Source organism: Triticum aestivum, chromosome 5B (genome assembly GCF_018294505.1).
Source record: "Triticum aestivum cultivar Chinese Spring chromosome 5B, IWGSC CS RefSeq v2.1, whole genome shotgun sequence".
NCBI classification, from domain to species: Eukaryota; Viridiplantae; Streptophyta; class Magnoliopsida; order Poales; family Poaceae; genus Triticum; species Triticum aestivum.
Window position 1 is genome coordinate 66,853,464 of NC_057807.1, and position 8,231 is coordinate 66,861,694.

An 8,231-nucleotide genomic window follows, 5' to 3' on the forward strand; every position below is an offset into this window, starting at 1 on the left:
CCGCCCACCGGAGTCGCCCCGCCTCGCCGGAGGTAGCCGCCCTGCCTTCGGTTTTTTTAAGAAAACCCCTTTCGGTTTTTTTTTGAAAAACCCTAGTTTGTTTTTTTATAGATCGGTTTTATTCTTCGGTATATTTTTTTAGCAAGCATTCGCTCGTCCATTCGTTCTAACGAACGTGTTCATCGTTTAGTTTCTGCTAACGAACGTTCGTTTGTTTAGCCGTTCGTCGTTTTTCTTTTTATCGGATTTATTCCGCGATTATTCTAATCGCGATTTCTGATCCGATGTTCGAACCTGTTTATCTTTTCGCTCGTTTATCAGAATCAGGCGATTCAAGCACCTGGAGTTTCATCTCGAAACCCTCTTTCCGAATAATTAACTCAAACAAGTTTTTATCTCTGTAAAATTTGACCCTAGTTCAGATTAGTAAACGGATCTTTTTCTTTCGCCGTTTGAGTTTCGTTGCTCCGTTTGATTTGTTTCTTTTTGCGAACCGGAGTTCTTAAGTTGAACTCTCCGGTCAGACTCTTTTATTTGGAGTTCTACTTGTGCATCTTTGCTTGTTGCTTATGTATGTTATTGTTTGTTTGCGATAGAATTCCCGGAGTGCGAAGCGTGTTACTACGAGTCTCTAGGATTCACGAATCGTCAGCAAGGCAAGTAACACTTTGATCATATCCCTTTCATACCCAGTTTTTATGCATTAGTTTCACCCTCAAACATTGCATGAGTAGGTTTGATAACATGTGGGTATTGAGAAGTAGTTGATGAGGTAGGAACCTATTGTCCTGCATTCAAACCTTGGGAGTTACTTCTACGTTATGCTTATATTGCCATGCTATGCTCGTAGACGTGGATTGGGTTTGAGTGTATTCCATGACAGATGTGAGATTGTTTACTTAATGGTTCAACTTAAGGTGGCAACTTTAATACACATCTGGGTGGATTGGTAGGGGCACCCTGGGGATATACCAATGGACTTGCCCGAACACCTGGGGATATACCAGTGTTATCCTAGGAGGTCCCGGGGATATACCGTGTGATCATCCTATGGTTCGCCACCCAGGCTCAAAGGGAACTGAGATATTTTCATGCTAGAAACTTCCATGTGCAGCCACAAGCTATTATGGGCTCTAGCATAGTTGATTAAGTTACACGAAACTCTTGAAGAGGTGGATCAGCAGGTAGTGTGTTTTGTAGGTTTGGTATGGTCTACCCGGAGTAGGGAGTTAATGTTTCTGAAAGACTATGTCTCGGTCATCCGTTTCTCAAACACCATGCAGTGCGAGAAATTCAACGGAAGCGATCGAGTCTTGTGGGGAAAAGTGCGCAAACCTCTGCAGAGTGTACAATCTAATCATGGTTATACCTGTCCCCGGTTATGGACAATTCTGAGTATCTAGTACTTGAGTATTCACATGTATCTCAACACTCTTAATCAATATTGCTGGGTTGTTAACTATATTAATTGGGATCATTGAGTTGGGGTTACCTTCTCAAATGATGTCTCAACCACCATGATAGCTAAATTAAAATTATATTCCTTTGTTGTAGGGAAAAATTGGCTTTTTGCAAGAACTGTAACCATAGAGCTTTCCACCAGCCAAATATGCATGTAGTGGTAGCATTATTCTGTTATTGCTCTTTTGTGTTACATTGCCAGCATATTCCATGTGCTGACCCATTCTCGGGCTACAACGTATTATGTTGTAGACTTTTCAAACGAGGAGTAAGGTTCGATAGGTCGTTGTCGTGCAGCTCAGCTCTGCCATTGGAGTTGATGGACTCACTTTATCTTCCAAGCCTTCCGCTGTTATCACATTAGATGGCCTTAAGCCATATTATTATAATAAGTTCTCTTTTGAGACATTTGATGTAATAAGTGTGTGATTGCTACTCTGTTATAAATCCTTCGAGTACTGTGTGTGTCAGCATTACCGATCCAGGGATGACACGGAAGCACAGAGACTTGACCATCTGAGGTCAGGTCGCTACAAGATGGTATCAGAGCACACGCTGAGTGTAGGACACGACCACTAAGATAAGCCATAGGACACTCTTCTCTACTCAAATTTGACTCCTCTCCCTTTTCCACTCTTTAGGATGAAGGAGATGAAGAACAAGTTTGCACAACCGGATGAAGACACCCCTTTTGGACGCCACTTAAAGGAAGTCACTAGGTACTTGAATATTGGAATACCAAGCTTCACTGGGATGTACAACGCCACTTTACCAGAAGAAGAGCGCTGGATGATTCAAGTACGAGTTCCAGGAAGGACGTTCTCGCCAACTTCCAAACCCATAGAGTTTTCTTTCGAAGCACCCACATGGAGCCTTGGCAAGAGTATGGCAGCTCATATTACCATGGGACGCATTGGAGAAATCTACAACAGGGAGCTTAAGGACACCACCTATCAAATATGTGGGCACCGAGATGAACAATGGGAGATGATCAGCACTAGGAAGGATAGATCTGTCGCAGCTTTTATCCAGGAACAAAACCAGCACATTCGACGTCAGGAGAACCAGATGTGCGGAGACATGATGGAATTGAAGAAGGCAAAAACTAGGATCATCGAGCTGGAGGAAGAACTCAAGTTTACACGCAATGGATATGAGGAGGAAATCAAGACCCTATTGGAGAAGAATGACGACCTAGTCAAGAAGATCGGAATCTTCATGGGAGGACCAGCCCCGAGAGAAGAGGAAGGAGGTCCCACTTGCCCGGACAATTACATCATCATCGACGACACCGATTCAGATCCAAGTGATGATGACTACGAAGATGAAGCCGGAGCTAACATCATGGAGTCTTCCACCGATCAAGATTTCTAGATGACCACCATATAATAGTAGCATTCCCCCATGTAACTAGTAGTAGTTGAGCACTTTTGCGATAGTCCTAGACCATTTTGTATGCCCTTGCTTGTTTGATTGAATGAATGCTTGTGTTTGCCTCATATGCATATGGGTAGTGTTTCTCCCCTAGATCTTTTGTTTCTATTCTAATCTCTTCCATCTAAACCCATCAGATGCCTCTGAGAAGAGACCCCGATTTTGTTTTTCCACCGGAGATCACCCAATTGATCCAACAGCAGAATGCCTTGATGCAGTTGCTAGTTCAGAACCAGGGCAATGCCAACAACAACAATGCCAACAATAACCACCCGCCAGTGGATAACCTCGCCCGTTTCTTAAGGTTACAGCCGCCGGTGTTTTCCAGTAGCATCGAGCCAATAGTTGCAGATGATTGGCTATGCCATATTGGAAGGGAGTTAACCACCGCAGAATGCATAGATGCCGAGAAGGTGCGTTTTGCCGCACACCAACTGGATGGACCTGCAGCAGCATGGTGGGAGAATTTCACAGCCACCTATCCTATCGACACTGTCACATGGGCTCGGTTTCAGCAGGCTTTTCGTACTGCCCATGTCTCGACTGGAGCTATGCAGATGAAGAAGCGTGAGTTTCGCAATTTACGCCAGGGGAACCATACTGTTGGCCAGTACGTGGATGAGTTTAGCAAGTTATCACGCTATGCCCCTAATGATGTGGCCACAGATGCCACGAAGCAGGAGAAGTTTATGGAAGGGCTGAATGATGAGATGAGCATGCAGTTGATGGTAGCAACCTTCAACAACTACCAGGAGTTGGTAGATAAGGCTCTAATGATTGAAGGAAAGCAGCAGCAAATTGAGAATCGTAAGAGGAAGTATGGACAAGGGAAATAAAACTTAGGAGCTCACCAGAAGCCTCGCTTAACCCCGAACTCGGGAGGACTTGTTCATAACCATGGAGGTCATGACCATACTGGGGGAGGATCGCATAACCATAATGGTGCGAAGAACGGGAATGGGAATGGAGATAGCAATAATCAGAATCGCTTTAACCCATCTACACCCGCAAAGAGGGACTTAAACCAAGTTGTTTGCTACAAGTGCGGGAAGACAGGGCACTATGCCAATGACTGCTCTGAAGGAAAGAATGGAAATGGAAATGGGAGCGCTGGGAAGAAGCCCAATCCATTCAACAAAGGACAAGTGAACCACGTTAACATGGAGGAAGTTGAAGAGCAGCCGGACGCGGTAATAGGTAAGTTTTTGGTTCAGTCATTTACCGCAATTGTTCTTTTCGATACTGGTGCATCGCATTCATACGTATCAAGGGGATTTGTGGAAAAGTTTAAGTTACCAACCCAAACCCTTAGGACCCCTCTTTTAGTGAGCTCGCCTGGAGCAGAGTACATGGCTAGCAGATGGTGCACCCAGATACCCCTAATCATTGGCACGCATGTTTTTCCATCTGACCTAATCATCTTGGAGTCGCAAGGATTGGATGTGATATTAGGTATGGACTGGATGTCAAAGTATGGAGGAAGTGTTGACTGTGCTAGCAGGTCAATTTATCTTACCACCCCGGAGGGAAAAAGGATTAAGTATGTATCTAGGCATGTGCCTAGGAGGAGCCAAGTAAACGCCCTCACAGGAGTTGTACAGGAGGAAGTACCGGTAGTGAAGGATTTTCCGGATGTTTTCCCCGAAGAGTTACCAGGTATGCCACCAGATAGAGACATCGAGTTTTTCATAGAGCTATTGCCAGGTACAGGGCCAATATCCAAGAGACCCTATCGGATGCCAGCAAATGACCTGGAGGAAATTAAGAAGCAGATCAAAGAGTTGTTGGAGAAAGGTTACATTCGTAGAAGTTCATCACCTTGGGGAGCCCCAATACTTTTGGTGGAGAAGAAGGATAAAATCCCTGAGGATGGTTGTTGATTACCGAGCTCTGAATGAAGTAACGATAAAGAACAAGTATCCCTTACTGATGATTAATGATCTATTTGATTAGTTACAAGGAGCTAAGGTGTTTTCGAAGATTGATCTACGATCAGGGTACCATCAGTTGAAGATCCGAGAGAAGGATATACCAAAGACAACGTTTACCACACGGTATGGATTATATGAGTATACGGTCATGTCATTTGGACTGACTAACGCCCCTGCCTATTTCATGAGTATGATGAACAAGGTGTTCATGGAGTATTTGGACAAGTTTGTTGTGGTATTTATTGATGATATTATTATATACTCAAAGAACGAAGAGGAGCACGCGGAACACTTGCGTTTGGTTCTCGAGAAACTCAGGGAACACCAGTTATATGCCAAATTCAGCAAGTTCGAGTTTTGGTTGAAAGAAGTTGGATTTCTTGGACATGTTATATCAGGAGAAGGTATAGCAGTAGATCCCAGTAAGGTTCAGTCGGTCACTGAATGGTTGGCACCCACTTTAGTTGGCGAGATCCGTAGTTTCCTTGGACTGGCAGGATATTATTGGAGATTCATTGAGAAATTTTCCAAGATTGCTAAACCAATGACTGAATTGTTAAAGAAGGATTCTAAGTTCAAATGGACAGAGGATTGTGAGACAAGCTTTCAGGAGTTGAAGAAACGATTGACTACAGCCCCAGTGATGACCTTGCCAGATATACATAAGGAGTTTCAAGTGTATTGTGACGCCTCTCGTTTGGGACTTGGATGTGTTCTCATGCAGGACGGAAAAGTTGTTTCGTATGCCTCACGACAACTGAAGCCACACCAGTTGAACTATGCCACACATGATTTGGAGTTAGCAGCCGTAGTGCATGCGTTGAAGACCTGGAGACATTATCTTATGGGAAATCATTGTGATGTGTACACGGATCATAAGAGCCTGAAGTACATTTTCACACAGAAGGAGTTGAACCTCAGACAGAGGAGATGGTTGGAACTTATAAAGGATTACAATATGAAACTACACTATCATCCAGTAAAAGCCAATGTCGTAGCAGACGCTTCGTGCCGAAAGAGTTATGCTAATATTCTTGAGAGCCAAGGATTACCAAAAGAGTTAGCTGCGGAGATCATGGAACTTCGATTGGAGATTGTTCCAAGAGGTTTTCTTGCCGCAATGGAGGTTCAGTCGACGTTGTTGGACAAGATTCGAGAAGCTCAGAAGGAGGACAAAGAGATAGCTGAGATAAGAGAGAAGATGGGCGAAGGTAAAGCCAAAGGTTTTCGCGAGGATGAGCACGATACCTTATGGTTTGAGGACCGAATTTATGTGCCCAACAATTCGGAGATCAGGAAGTTGATACTTCAAGAGGCCCATGACTCACCATACTCGATTCATCCCGGAAACACCAAGATGTATTTGGACTTGAAGGAACGTTTCTGGTGGACTGGTATGAAGAAGGATATTGCCGAGTATGTAGCCGTATGTGATGTATGTCAGAGAGTGAAGGCAGAGCATCAGAAGCCAGCAGGACTGTTACAGCCTATGCCAATACCTGAATGGAAGTGGGACAAACTTGGTATGGACTTTATTACAGGATTACCCAGAACCAAGGCAGGATATGATTCTATATGGGTAGTTGTGGATCGATTGACCAAAGTAGCTCACTTCATCCCGGTGAAAACAACATATACAAGTGCAAAGTTGGCCAAGATATATATGTCCAGGATCGTATGTTTACATGGAGTTCCGAGGAGCATCGTATCAGATAGAGGAACACAGTTTACTTCAAAGTTTTGGCATCAGCTACACCAGACTTTGGGTACCCGATTGGAGTTCAGTACCACTTTTCACCCGCAGACAGATGGACAGACAGAGAGAGTCAATCAGATTCTGGAGGACATGTTAAGAGCCTATGCGCTAGATTATGGATCTAGTTGGGATGACAATTTGCCGTACACGGAGTTCTCTTATAACAACAGCTACCAAGCCAGTTTGAAGATGGCACCGTTCGAAGCTCTGTATGGACGCAGATGTAGGACACCATTGATGTGGGACGAGGTAGGAGACCGTCAGTTGTTTGGACCAGATTTGATCAAGGAATCAGATGAGAAGGTTAAACTGATCAGAGACAGACTAAAGATTGCTCAGTCTAGACAAAAGAGTTATGCAGATTCAAAATGCAAGGAAGTAACCTATGAAATTGGAGATAGAGCCTATCTACGAGTATCACCCTTGAGGGGAGTAAAACGTTTTGGAGTTAAGGGAAAGTTAGCCCCGAGATTTGTAGGACCATATCGTATTTTGGAACGGATGGGAGAAGTTGCCTACAAGCTGGAGTTACCTGAAGGATTGTCAGGAGTTCACGATGTGTTTCACGTATCACACCTGAAGAAGTGCCATGCTGAGATGGCCGATATACCGTTGAATGATATAGTACCTTTGGAGGCAATTCAGCTGGATAATAACTTGACCTATGAGGAGAAGCCACTCAAGATTCTTGATTTTGACAGTCGAGTCACTCGGAACAAGGTGATCAAGTTTTGCAAAGTTCAGTGGAGTCATCATACCGAGGAGGAAGCCACCTGGGAGCGAGAAGAGGATATTCGCAAGGACCATCCGCACCTATTTTCTAGCCAACCCGAATCTCGAGGGCGAGATTCATCTTAAGGGGGGTAGGTTTGTAACATCCCAAATTTCCAATTTGGCATGTTATACATAGATCATCCATGCATATCATATTTTATTGCCTTTTGGTTGCAAATCCTCGAAATCCTAAGCAACTCAAGGACCCTCGGAGAGAGTTGGGGATTTTTTGATTTTCATATTTGAGTTTTATCAAATAATGAAGACGAGGATTTTGATTTTAATTATTTTTCTCTCCGGAAAAATATTTCATTTCAAATAAATAAATGAGGGGAGATAATATGACTTCTCCAAAATAATTGAAATATCGGAGGAAAAATGTTAAAATCATTATTTAGTTTTTATTAGAGTCTTATTCGGAATTTTATTTGCCCTAGAAAAATTTGCATGTTTCAAAAGTTGCATTTTAGAGGCCAAGAAAAGTTCATCTCTTTCTAAATATTCCTATTAGACGGAGAAAACTTGTTTTGGAATTTTTAGATTTTTATTTATTTTTCTAGGATTTTTCTAATTGGCGGAATGTTTAAAAAAAAGACCCACGCCCGACTGGGCCTAGGGCCTAGCCAAGCAGGCCAGCCCAGCTGCCGCCGCCGCCTCCTGTGTGCGCACGCGCGCCCCGCCGCCGCCGACCCAGACTCCGGAGTCCGAGCCGGACTCCGCCGCCGCGCCTTGCCCCCTCCTCCAAGTCGCCGCCCCGCCCCCTTTATATACGCCCCCACACCCTCCTCTAGCCACCACCACCACCGCCGCCACCTCCCGGAGCCCGAGCCCGAGCCCCGAGCCGCCGCCCCGCCGAGTCGCCGCTGCCGCCCTAG